Source organism: Seriola aureovittata, chromosome 3, assembly GCF_021018895.1.
Source record: "Seriola aureovittata isolate HTS-2021-v1 ecotype China chromosome 3, ASM2101889v1, whole genome shotgun sequence".
Classification (NCBI taxonomy): Eukaryota; Metazoa; Chordata; class Actinopteri; order Carangiformes; family Carangidae; genus Seriola; species Seriola aureovittata.
The window spans coordinates 4,809,449-4,824,996 of NC_079366.1; positions in this window are offsets into that span (position 1 = coordinate 4,809,449).

Sequence of the window (15,548 nt, forward strand, 5' to 3'; positions counted from 1 at the left end):
AATTGTTTTTTGTGGCTTTAATTTCTCAGTTTCTCTGTCTTGTCGGTTTTTCACAATCTTAACCACAACATAACTGGTCCAGTCAAATATTATGAATTTAACAGATGAAAACTAACACTTGTAGCGTGTAGTATTTGTTGAAACCAATACATTTTGGCCATTGGTCATCAGCCATGATTAAGGTTGTTGACATGTTGGAGTAATAAAGTAATTCCTGGACATTTCATCTTTAAGATGGCAGTTCAAATGATAACTAGAAAATTCCAGGGAAATTTTGAGTGCCACGGGGGCTACTGCCGGGATGAGTACATGATTTATTTCCAGTGTTCAAAAGTCACCCTGATCATATTCTGGTTTTGAGAAATGTCTTGATATAAAAGACACTGATATAAAAAGGGAGAAATTTGGCAATACTGCGTTTTGACCATACATAACTGGTCAAATAAACTGGACAACAAAGAGAAGTATGTAGATTTTACAGCTTTCAGCATGTGTTGTGTTTGTTAATTTAATTTAGTCAATACAGCAAAAAAATCTTCTTTGAGTGATCTTTTCTTTTTTTTCCCATTGCTTAATTTACCAATTATGACAGCACATGAGGAGTCAAACTTATTGAGAATTCAAGCAGGGGCTAATTATTTTCTGTAAAAATAAGTGGTATTGTACCTCTTAAAATTAGTCAAATTTGAAGGATGGAGGCACAAATGGCTCAACAAAAATGAACTTATTTGCCAACAGGTTGAAGCACATAGCAAGCAAGGAACCAATCAAGAAACAGGAAGCAGGAGAAGAAAAGAACAGACTACTGTCAGACACATACACAGAAATACCCAGAATGCTATTTTGTTGCCATGTCAATGTTTGAACAGGAAGGATTTCCCTGTAGTTCCAAAGGCCAAACGCATGGTGCCGGTGGATGGATGGGTAGTTGGACAATCACATGAGTGACATTAGAGTAATTTCTACCTGATTCAATTAAATTAAAAAAATTAAGAAAATTAAAATAACACATGGATCTTCTCGCCACATTGCCAGATTATGTTTCTTCACAATAGAGAAAATATTGTGTTGAAGCCTGAATTTTAGAACTGGTGTTTTTGGCAATGTGCTCACCTATACATGAATGGCGCTCTGCGTTCTAAGTAGTTTGGCACATACTCAGCACCAAGGGTGTAGGTTTGCATATGGATGCACATGTCGCATATGGATGCACATGTCGCATATGGATGCACATGTCGCAATTTGGAGTGAAGTCATATTTGATCTTTCCAAATGTGTCCTCCAAGAGGCTACTACTCAATGACAACTTATTTAGGCATGCTAGCATTTGATTTACTGAAAGGGCGGGGGCTATCTTAAGGCTCACATCATGTGGGAATATCACAGTGGTACCTAACTTCACCAGAAAAATGTCAACTGATGTTATTTAACCAAGTTAGTTAACGTAAACTAGCAAGATGGCCTTGGCTTCTGTCTTCTATGGGCTAGCAGTCAAGTCAATTGTCAAAAGTAAACATAAAATGGTGGATATGTCAAACTATGAGTTGAATTTCTGTAGAGAAAAGCCATGAAAATGTCAACATGAATTCTATGACTGTTTTTATGTCTTACTATACTATGACATTTTTATGTCCTACTATACTATGACTTTTTATACCTTACTGTAATATAATGTTTTTATGCTTTATTATACTATGTCATTTTGATGCCATACTATGATATGATGTTTTTTGACGTTTTATGCCTTACTTTACTATGACGTTTTTTGATATTTTTTTTCCATGATTCCATTATTACGTTTTTGGCGTTTTTATGCCTTGCTATACTATGACAATTTTTGAAATTTTTATGCCTTGCTATACCATGACGTTTTGTGCCTTACTATATGCTATGATGTTTTCATGCTTTGCTATAGTAGGAACTTGTGATGGGGCAGCATGGTGATACAATGGTTAGGACTGCTCCCCAAAACTGGGAAGGTCTTCGGTTCAAACCCTGTTTTGGGGCTTTACTATCCTATTTCGTTTTTTGATATTTTTATGCTGTACTTTATTGTGCAATTTTTTTGCATTTTTATGCCTTACTATACTATGATGTTTTCATGACATTTTATCATAAAAGGATGGTTCATAATATTTCACTGATAAATATACTATGATATATTTTATGCCTTGCTATACCATGAGTTTGTGATACGGCAGCATGCTCGTACAACGCTTAATACTATTGCCTCACGCTGAGAAGGTCAACGGTTCAAACCCTGGTTTTGGGCTTTACTATCCCGTGACATTTCTATGCCATACAATCTGATGACGTTTTTTTGGCATTTTCATACTTACTATAATATGATGTTTTATGCCTTACCATACATTTTTATGAACTTACTATGATGTTTTTATGAGATTTTATGCCATACTGTAGTATGACATTTTTTGACATTTTTATGCCTTACTATACTGTGACTTTTTTTTAAATTAAATGCCACTCTTCTCGCCATACTATATGTTGATGTTTTTTGGTATTTTTATGCCTTAGTATACTATGATGTTTTGTGCCTTACAATATTATGACGTCTTTTGACATTTTTATGCCTTGCTATACTGTGACGTTTTTTGAAATTTTCACTCCATACTATAAGATGGAGATTTTTGGCATTTTTGTGCCTGACTATACCATGACGTTTTAACCCTTACTATACTATAATGTTTTTTGACATTTTTGTACCTTAGTATACTATGAATATTTTTAGCATTTTTATGCCTTATTATAGTATGACGTTTTTTGAAACTTTATGCCATACTATACTGTGATGTTTTTTGACATTTTCACACCATACAGTATGATGATGTTTTTTTTTAAATTTCATGCCATAGTGGACTATGACATTTTTTGACAATTTTATGCCTTACTATACTATTAAGTTTTTTGAAATTTTATGCAATACTATACTATGAGGTTTTTTTTACATTTTGACATCATACTATCCGATGAATTTTTTGGGCATTTTTATGATTCACTATATCATGACGTTTTATGCCTTACTATACTAAAACTTTTTTTTGACATTTTTATACCTTAGTATACTATGACGTTTTTTAGCATTTTTATGCCTTATTATAGTATGATGTTTTTTGAAATTTTATGCCATACTATACTATGATTTTTTTTTACATTTTAACGCCATATTATACAATGAAGTTTTTTGGCATTTTAATGCCTTAATATACTATGTCATTTTATTTCTTAATATACCATAATTCTTCTGATATTTTTTTGCCTTGCTATGCTATGGCGTTTTATACCTGACCATGCTATGATGTTATTTGACATTTTTATATCTTAGTATGATATGACATTTCTTTACATTTTCATGCCAGACTATATGATGAGGTTTTTATGAAATATTATGCCTGACTATACTATGAGGTTTCTGAAATTTTCACGCGATATTATACGATGACGTTTTTTTGGCATTTTTATGCCTTACTATACTATGATGTTCTATGATATTTCAAGGAGTAGTATACTGATATTTCATATATCTTGCTATACAATGAGTTTGCAATGCAGCAGCATCGTGGTGCAATGGTTAGGCCTATTCCCTCACATTGAGAAGGTCGAGGGTTCAAACCCTAGTTTTAGACTTTATAATCCTGTGATGTTTTTTGATAGTTTCACGCTACACAACGCGATTACGTTTTTTGGCATTTTTATATGCCTTACTATACTTTGACGTTTTATGCCTTACAATACTATGACGTTTTATGATATTTCACGGAGTAGTATACTGATATTTTATATACCTTGCTATACAATGAGGTAGTGATCCAGCAGCATGGTAGTACGATGGTTAGGACTATAGCCTCACACTGAGAAGGGCAAGGGTTCAAACCCTGTTTTTAGGCTTTTATATGCTGTGACATTTTTGCGCCATCCTAAACTATGATGTTTTTTGACATTTTTATGCCTTACTATACAATGATGTTTTCATGACATTCTATGCCTAATGGACAATAACCTTTTATGATATATCATGGATTAGTATGCTAAGATATTATTAATATCTTGCTATACCATTAAATTGTGATGCAGCAGCATCGTGGTACAATGGTTAGGATTGTTGCTTCACAATGAGAAGGTCATGGGTTCAAACCCTAGTTTGGGGCTTTACTCTCTTATGATGCTTTTTGATATTTTCACACCACAGTATACGATGAATTGTTTTTCCATTTTTATGCCTTACTATACTATAATATTTAATGCCTCACAATACTATGATTTTTTATGATATGTCACGGAGTAGTATACTGATATTTTATATACCTTTCTATACAAGGCGTTCATAATGCAGCAGCATGGTGGTAGAATGGTTAGGACTATTCTCTCACACTGAGAAGGGCAAGGGTTCAAACCCTGGTTTCAGGCTTTTATATACTGTGACATTTTTGCGCCATCCTATACTATGATGATTTTTGATATTTATATATCTTACTATACAATTATGTTTTCATGACATTTTATGCCTAATGGACAATCTTTTGTGATATATCATGGATTAGTATGCTAAAATATCCTTAATATAATGCTATACCATGAGCTTATGATGCAGAAGTATTGTTGTACAATGGTCAGGACTGCTGCCTCACACTGGCAAGGTCATGGGTTCAATCCCTGGTTTGGGGCTTTACTGTCCTATGACATTTTTTGAAATTTTATGCCATACTATACTATGACGTTTTTTGCCATTTTTATGACTTATTATACTATGATGTTTTTTTGAATTTTATGCCATACAATACTATGACATTTTTTTGACATTTTTATGCTCTACTATAGTATGACTTTTTTTGAAATTTTATGCCATACTATACTATGACGTTTTTTGCCATTTTTATGCCTTATTATACTATGACGTTTTTTGAAATTTTATGCCATACTATACTATGACGTTTTTTGCCATTTTTATGCTCTACTAGAATATGACTTTTTTTGGCATTTTTATGCCTTACCATACTGTGACGTTTTTATGACCTTTCATGCCTTTATATACTATTATGTTTTTGTGACATTTTATGCCATGCTATACAATGACATTTTTTGACATATTCAAGTCACGCTATATGATTACGTTTTTTGACTTTTTTTGCATTACTATACTTTGATTTTTTCATGACATTTTATGCCTAATGGACAATCTTTTGTGATATCTCATGGATTAGTATACTAAAATATCCTTAATACCTTGATATACTATGAACTTGTGATGTAGAAGTATTGTGGTACAATGGTCAGGACTACTGTCTAACACTGACAAGGTCATGCGTTCAATTCCTATTTTGGGGCTTTACTGTCCTATGATGCTTTTTGGCATTTTTATGCCTTACTATACTGTGACGTTTTATGCCATACTATACTATGACGTTTTTTGACATTTTTATGCTCTACTATAATATGTATTTTTTTGGCATTTTTATGCCTTACTATACTGTGACGTTTTGTGCCTGACTATACTATGACGTTTTTTGCCATTTTTATGCCTTATTATACTATGACGTTTTTTGAAATTTTATGCCATACTATACTATGACGTTTTTTGCCATTTTTATGACTTAATATACTATGACATTTTTTGAAATTTTATGCCATACTATACTATGACGTTTTTTGACATTTTATGCCATACTATACTATGACGTTTTTTGCCATTTTTATGACTTAATATACTATGACATTTTTTGAAATTTTATGCCATACTATACTATGATGTTTTTTGACATTTTATGCCATACTATACTATGACGTTTTTTGCCATTTTTATGCCTTATTATACTATGATGTGTTTTTGAAATTTTATACCATACAATACTATGACGTTTTTTGACATTTTTATGCTCTACTAAAATATGACGTTTTTTGCCATTTTTATGCCTTATTATACTATGACGTTTTTTGAAATTTTATGCCATACTATACTATGACGTTTTTTGACATTTTTATGCTCTACTATAGTATGACTTTTTTTGAAATTTTATGCCATACTATACTATGACGTTTTTTGCCATTTTTATGCCTTATTATACTATGATGTTTTTTTGAAATTTTATGCCATACAATACTATGACGTTTTTTGACATTTTTATGCTCTACTATAATATGTATTTTTTTGGCATTTTTATGCCTTACTATACTGTGACGTTTTGTGCCTGACTATACTATGATGTTTTTTTGTCATTTTTATGCCTTAGTATACTATGACTTTTTTTGAAATTTTATGCCATACAATACTATGACGTTTTTTGACATTTTTATGCTCTACTATAATATGTATTTTTTTGGCATTTTTATGCCTTACTATACTGTGACGTTTTGTGCCTGACTATACTATGACGTTTTTTGCCATTTTTATGCCTTATTATACTATGACGTTTTTTGCCATTTTATGCCTTATTATACTATGACGTTTTTTGCCATTTTTATGACTTATTATACAATGACGTTTTTTGAAATTTTATGCCATACAATACTATGACGTTTTTTGACATTTTTATGCTCTACTAAAATATGACTTTTTTTGGCATTTGTTTGCCTTACTATACTGTGACGTTTTGTGCCTGACTATACTATGACGTTTTTTGCCATTTTTATGCCTTATTATACTATGACGTTTTTTGAAATTTTATGCCATACTATACTATGACGTTTTTTGCCATTTTTATGCCTTATTATACTATGATGTTTTTTTGAAATTTTATGCCATACAATACTATGACGTTTTTTGACATTTTTATGCTCTACTATAATATGTATTTTTTTGGCATTTTTATGCCTTACTATACTGTGACGTTTTATGCCATACTATACTATGATGTTTTTTGCCATTTTTATGACTTAATATACTATGACATTTTTTGAAATTTTATGCCATACTATACTATGACGTTTTTTGACATTTTATGCCATACTATACTATGACGTTTTTTGCCATTTTTATGCCTTATTATACTATGATGTTTTTTTGAAATTTTATACCATACAATACTATGACGTTTTTTGACATTTTTATGCTCTACTAAAATATGACGTTTTTTGACATTTTTATGCTCTACTATAGTATGACTTTTTTTGAAATTTTATGCCATACTATACTATGACGTTTTTTGCCATTTTTATGCTCTACTATAGTATGACTTTTTTTGAAATTTTATGCCATACTATACTATGACGTTTTTTGCCATTTTTATGCCTTATTATACTATGATGTTTTTTTGAAATTTTATGCCATACAATACTATGATGTTTTTTGACATTTTTATGCTCTACTATAATATGTATTTTTTTGGCATTTTTATGCCTTACTATACTGTGACGTTTTGTGCCTGACTATACTATGACGTTTTTTGCCATTTTTATGCTCTACTATAATATGTATTTTTTTGCCATTTTTATGCCTTACTATACTGTGACGTTTTGTGCCTGACTATACTATGACGTTTTTTGCCATTTTTATGCTCTACTAGAATATGACTTTTTTTGGCATTTTTATGCCTTACTATACTGTGACGTTTTGTGCCTGACTATACTATGAGTTTTTTGGGAATTTTCACGCAATACTATACAATGACGTTTTTTTGGCATTTTTATGCCTTACTGATGTTCTATGATATTTCAAGGAGTAGTATACTGATATTTCATATATCTTGCTATACAATGACTTTGCAAGGCAGCAGCATCGTGGTGCAATGGTTAGGACTGTTCCCTCACACTGAGAAGGTCAAGGGTTCAAACCCTGTTTTTAGACTTTATAATCCTGTGATGTTTTTTGATAGTTTCACGCTACAGTACGCGATTAAGTTTTTTGGCATTTTTATATGCCTTACTATACTTTGACGTTTTATGCCTTACAATACTATGACGTTTTATGATATTTCACGGAGTAGTATACTGATATTTTATATACCTTGCTATACAATGAGTTAGTGATCCAGCAGCATGGTGGTACGATGGTTAGGACTATAGCCTCACACTGAGAAGGGCAAGGGTTCAAACCCTGTTTTTAGGCTTTTATATGCTGTGACATTTTTGCGCCATCCTAAACTATGATGTTTTTTGACATTTTTATGCCTTACTATACAATGATGTTTTCATGACATTCTATGCCTAATGGACAATAACCTTTTATGATATATCATGGATTAGTATGCTAAGATATTCTTAATATCTTGCTATACCATTAATTTGTGATGCAGCAGCATCGTGGTACAATGGTTAGGATTGTTGCTTCACAATGAGAAGGTCATGGGTTCAAACCTTAGTTTGGGGCTTTACTCTCTTATGATGCTTTTTAATATTTTCACACCACAGTATACGATGAATTGTTTTTCCATTTTTATGCCTTACTATACTATAATATTTTATGCCTCACAATACTATGATTTTTTATGATATGTCACGGAGTAGTATACTGATATTTTATATACCTTTCTATACAAGGCGTTCATAATGCAGTAGCATGGTGGTAGAATGGTTAGGACTATTCTCTCACACTGAGAAGGGTAAGGGTTCAAACCCTGGTTTCAGGCTTTTATATACTGTGACATTTTTGCGCCATCCTATACTATGATGATTTTTGATATTTATATGTCTTACTATACAATTATGTTTTCATGACATTTTATGCCTAATGGACAATCTTTTGTGATATATCATGGATTAGTATACTAAAATATCCTTAATACCTTGATATACTATGAACTTCTGATGTAGAAGTATTGTTGTACAATGGTCAGGACTGCTGCCTCACACTGGCAAGGTCATGGGTTCAATCCCTGGTTTGGGGCTTTACTGTCCAATGATGCTTTTTGGCATTTTTATGCCTGACTATACTATGACGTTTTTTGACATTTTCACGCAATAGTATACAATGAAGTTTTTTGGCATTTTTATGCCTTACTATACTGTGACGTTTTGTGCCTGACCATACTATGACGTTTTTTGCCATTTTTATGCCTTAGTATACTGTGACGTTTTTATGACCTTTCATGCCTTTATATACTATTATGTTTTTGTGACATTTTATGCCATACTATACAATGACATTTTTTGACATATTCAAGTCACGCTATATGATTACGTTTTTTGACATTTTTTTGCATTACTATACTTTGATATTTTCATGACATTTTATGCCTAATGGACAATCTTTTGTGATATCTCATGGATTAGTATACTAAAATATCCTTAATACCTTGATATACTATGAACTTGCAATGTAGAAGTATTGTTGTACAATGGTCAGGACTGCTGCCTCACACTGGCAAGGTCATGGGTTCAATCCCTGGTTTGGGGCTTTACTGTCCTATGATGCTTTTTGGCATTTTTATGCCTGACTATACTATGACGTTTTTTGATATTTTCACGCAATAGTATACAATTAAGTTTTTTGGCATTTTTATGCCTTACTATACTGTGACGTTTTGTGCCTGACCATACTATGACGTTTTTTGCCATTTTTATGCTCTACTAGAATATGACTTTTTTTGGCATTTTTATGCCTTACTATACTGTGACGTTTTATGCCATACTATACTATGATGTTTTTTGCCATTTTTATGACTTAATATACTATGACATTTTTTGAAATTTTATGCCATACAATACTATGACGTTTTTTGTCATTTTTATGCTCTACTAAAATATGACTTTTTTTGGCATTTGTTTGCCTTACTATACTGTGACGTTTTGTGCCTGACTATACTATGATGTTTTTTTGAAATTTTATGCCATACAATACTATGACGTTTTTTGACATTTTTATGCTCTACTAAAATATGACTTTTTTTGGCATTTGTTTGCCTTACTATACTGTGACGTTTTGTGCCTGACTATACTATGACGTTTTTTGCCATTTTTATGCCTTATTATACTATGATGTTTTTTTGAAATTTTATGCCATACTATACTATGACGTTTTTTGCCATTTTTATGCCTTATTATACTATGATGTTTTTTTGAAATTTTATGCCATACAATACTATGACGTTTTTTGACATTTTTATGCTCTACTATAATATGTATTTTTTTGGCATTTTTATGCCTTACTATACTGTGACGTTTTATGCCATACTATACTATGATGTTTTTTGCCATTTTTATGACTTAATATACTATGACATTTTTTGAAATTTTATGCCATACTATACTATGACGTTTTTTGACATTTTATGCCATACTATACTATGACGTTTTTTGCCATTTTTATGCCTTATTATACTATGATGTTTTTTTGAAATTTTATACCATACAATACTATGACGTTTTTTGACATTTTTATGCTCTACTAAAATATGACGTTTTTTGCCATTTTTATGCCTTATTATACTATGACGTTTTTTGAAATTTTATGCCATACTATACTATGATGTTTTTTGACATTTTTATGCTCTACTATAGTATGACTTTTTTTGAAATTTTATGCCATACTATACTATGACGTTTTTTGCCATTTTTATGCCTTATTATACTATGATGTTTTTTTGAAATTTTATGCCATACAATACTATGATGTTTTTTGACATTTTTATGCTCTACTATAATATGTATTTTTTTGGCATTTTTATGCCTTACTATACTGTGACGTTTTGTGCCTGACTATACTATGATGTTTTTTTGTCATTTTTATGCCTTAGTATACTATGACTTTTTTTGAAATTTTATGCCATACAATACTATGACGTTTTTTGACATTTTTATGCTCTACTATAATATGATTTTTTTTGGCATTTTTTTGCCTTACTATACTGTGACGTTTTGTGCCTGACTATACTATGACGTTTTTTGCCATTTTTATGCGTTATTATACTATGACGTTTTTTGAAATTTCATGCCATACTATACTATGACGTTTTTTGCCATTTTTATGCTCTACTATAATATGTATTTTTTTGCCATTTTTATGCCTTACTATACTGTGACGTTTTGTGCCTGACTATACTATGACGTTTTTTGTCATTTTTATGCCTTAGTATACTATGACTTTTTTTGAAATTTTATGCCATACAATACTATGACGTTTTTTGACATTTTTATGCTCTACTATAATATGTATTTTTTTGGCATTTTTATGCCTTACTATACTGTGACGTTTTGTGCCTGACTATACTATGACGTTTTTTGCCATTTTTATGCCTTATTTTACTATGATGTTTTTTTGAAATTTTATGCCATACAATACTATGACGTTTTTGACATTTTTATGCTCTACTATAATATGACTTTTTTTGGCATTTTTTTGCCTTACTATACTGTGACGTTTTGTGCCTGACTATACTATGACGTTTTTTGCCATTTTTATGCGTTATTATACTATGACGTTTTTTGAAATTTCATGCCATACTATACTATGACGTTTTTTGCCATTTTTATGCTCTACTATAATATGTATTTTTTTGGCATTTTTATGCCTTACTATACTGTGACGTTTTGTGCCTGACTATACTATGACGTTTTTTGCCATTTTTATGCTCTACTAGAATATGACTTTTTTTGGCATTTTTATGCCTTACTATACTGTGACGTTTTGTGCCTGACTATACTATGAGTTTTTTGGGAATTTTCACGCAATACTATACAATGACGTTTTTTTGGCATTTTTATGCCTTACTGATGTTCTATGATATTTCAAGGAGTAGTATACTGATATTTCAAATATCTTGCTATACAATGACTTTGCAAGGCAGCAGCATCGTGGTGCAATGGTTAGGACTGTTCCCTCACACTGAGAAGGTCAAGGGTTCAAACCCTGGTTTTAGACTTTATAATCCTGTGATGTTTTTTGATAGTTTCACGCTACAGTACGCGATTACGTTTTTTGGCATTTTTATATGCCTTACTATACTTTGACGTTTTATGCCTTACAATACTCTGACGTTTTATGATATTTCACGGAGTAGTATACTGATATTTTATATACCTTGCTATACAATGAGTTAGTGATCCAGCAGCATGGTGGTATGATGGTTAGGACTATAGCCTCACACTGAGAAGGGCAAGGGTTCAAACCCTGTTTTTAGGCTTTTATATGCTGTGACATTTTTGCGCCATCCTAAACTATGATGTTTTTTGACATTTTTATGCCTTACTATACAATGATGTTTTCATGACATTCTATGCCTAATGGACAATAACCTTTTATGATATATCATGGATTAGTATGCTAAGATATTCTTAATATCTTGCTATACCATTAAAGTTTGATGCAGTAGCGTCGTGGTACAATGGTTAGGATTGTTGCTTCACAATGAGAAGGTCATGGGTTCAAACCTTAGTTTGGGGCTTTACTCTCTGATGATGCTTTTTGATATTTTCACACCACAGTATACGATGAATTGTTTTTCCATTTTTATGCCTTACTATACTATAATATTTTATGCCTCACAATACTATGATTTTTTATGATATGTCACGGAGTAGTATACTGATATTTTATATACCTTTCTATACAAGGCGTTCATAATGCAGTAGCATGGTGGTAGAATGGTTAGGACTATTCTCTCACACTGAGAAGGGCAAGGGTTCAAACCCTGGTTTCAGGCTTTTATATACTGTGACATTTTTGCGCCATCCTATACTATGATGATTTTTGATATTTATATGTCTTACTATACAATTATGTTTTCATGACATTTTATGCCTAATGGACAATCTTTTGTGATATATCATGGCTTAGTATACTAAAATATCCTTAATACCTTGATATACTATGAACTTCTGATGTAGAAGTATTGTTGTACAATGGTCAGGACTGCTGCCTCACACTGGCAAGGTCATGGGTTCAATCCCTGGTTTGGGGCTTTACTGTCCTATGATGCTTTTTGGCATTTTTATGCCTGACTATACTATGACGTTTTTTGACATTTTCACGCAATTGTATACAATGAAGTTTTTTGGCATTTTTATGCCTTACTATACTGTGACGTTTTGTGCCTGACCATACTATGACGTTTTTTGCCATTTTTATGCCTTAGTATACTGTGACGTTTTTATGACCTTTCATGCCTTTATATACTATTATGTTTTTGTGACATTTTATGCCATACTATACAATGACATTTTTTGACATATTCAAGTCACGCTATATGATTACGTTTTTTGACATTTTTTGCCATTTTTATGCCTTACTATACTTTGATTTTTTCATGACATTTTATGCCTAATGGACAATCTTTTGTGATATCTCATGGATTAGTATACTAAAATATCCTTAATACCTTGATATACTATGAACTTGCGATGTAGAAGTATTGTTGTACAATGGTCAGGACTGCTGCCTCACACTGGCAAGGTCATGGGTTCAATCCCTGGTTTGGGGCTTTACTGTCCTATGATGCTTTTTGGCATTTTTATGCCTGACTATACTATGACGTTTTTTGACATTTTCACGCAATTGTATACAATGAAGTTTTTTGGCATTTTTATGCCTTACTATACTGTGACGTTTTGTGCCTGACCATACTATGACGTTTTTTGCCATTTTTATGCCTTAGTATACTGTGACGTTTTTATGACCTTTCATGCCTTTATATACTATTATGTTTTTGTGACATTTTATGCCATACTATACAATGACATTTTTTGACATATTCAAGTCACGCTATATGATTACGTTTTTTGACATTTTTTTGCATTACTATACTTTGATTTTTTCATGACATTTTATGCCTAATGGACAATCTTTTGTGATATCTCATGGATTAGTATACTAAAATATCCTTAATACCTTGATATACTATGAACTTGCGATGTAGAAGTATTGTTGTACAATGGTCAGGACTGCTGCCTCACACTGGCAAGGTCATGGGTTCAATCCCTGGTTTGGGGCTTTACTGTCCTATGATGCTTTTTGGCATTTTTATGCCTGACTATACTATGACGTTTTTTGATATTTTCACGCAATAGTATACAATTAAGTTTTTTGGCATTTTTATGCCTTACTATACTGTGACGTTTTGTGCCTGACCATACTATGACGTTTTTTGCCATTTTTATGCTCTACTAGAATATGACTTTTTTTGGCATTTTTATGCCTTACTATACTGTGACGTTTTATGCCATACTATACTATGATGTTTTTTGCCATTTTTATGACTTAATATACTATGACATTTTTTGAAATTTTATGCCATACTATACTATGACGTTTTTTGCCATTTTTATGCCTTATTATACTATGATGTTTTTTTGAAATTTTATGCCATACAATACTATGACGTTTTTTGTCATTTTTATGCTCTACTAAAATATGACTTTTTTTGGCATTTGTTTGCCTTACTATACTGTGACGTTTTGTGCCTGACTATACTATGACGTTTTTTTGTCATTTTTATGCCTTAGTATACTATGACATTTTTTGCCATTTTTATGCCTTATTATACTATGATGTTTTTTTTAAATTTTATGCCATACAATACTATGACGTTTTTTGACATTTTTATGCTCTACTATAATATGACTTTTTTTGGCATTTTTTTGCCTTACTATACTGTGACGTTTTGTGCCTGACTATACTATGACGTTTTTTGCCATTTTTATGCCTTATTATACTATGATGTTTTTTGAAATTTTATGCCATACTATACTATGACGTTTTTTGCCATTTTTATGCTCTACTATAATATGTATTTTTTTGGCATTTTTATGCCTTACTATACTGTGACGTTTTGTGCCTGACTATACTATGACGTTTTTTGCCATTTTTATGCTCTACTAGAATATGTATTTTTTTGGCATTTTTATGCCTTACTATACTGTGACGTTTTGTGCCTGACTATACTATGACGTTTTTTTGTCATTTTTATGCCTTAGTATACTATGACATTTTTTGCCATTTTTATGCCATACTATACTATGATGTTTTTTTTAAATTTTATGCCATACAATACTATGACGTTTTTTTGTCATTTTTATGCCTTACTATACTATGACATTTTTTGCCATTTTTATGCTCTACTATAATATGACTTTTTTTGGCATTTTTTTGCCTTACTATACTGTGACGTTTTGTGCCTGACTATACTATGACGTTTTTTGCCATTTTTATGCCTTATTATACTATGATGTTTTTTGAAATTTTATGCCATACTATACTATGACGTTTTTTGCCATTTTTATGCTCTACTATAATATGTATTTTTTTGGCATTTTTATGCCTTACTATACTGTGACGTTTTGTGCCTGACTATACTATGACGTTTTTTGCCATTTTTATGCTCTACTAGAATATGTATTTTTTTGGCATTTTTATGCCTTACTATACTGTGACGTTTTGTGCCTGACTATACTATGACGTTTTTTTGTCATTTTTATGCCTTACTATACTATGACATTTTTTGCCATTTTTATGCTCTACTATAATATGACTTTTTTTGGCATTTTTATGCCTTACTATACTGTGACGTTTTGTGCCTGACTATACTATGACGTTTTTTGCCATTTTTATGCTCTACTAGAATATGTATTTTTTTGGCATTTTTATGCCTTACTATACTGTGACG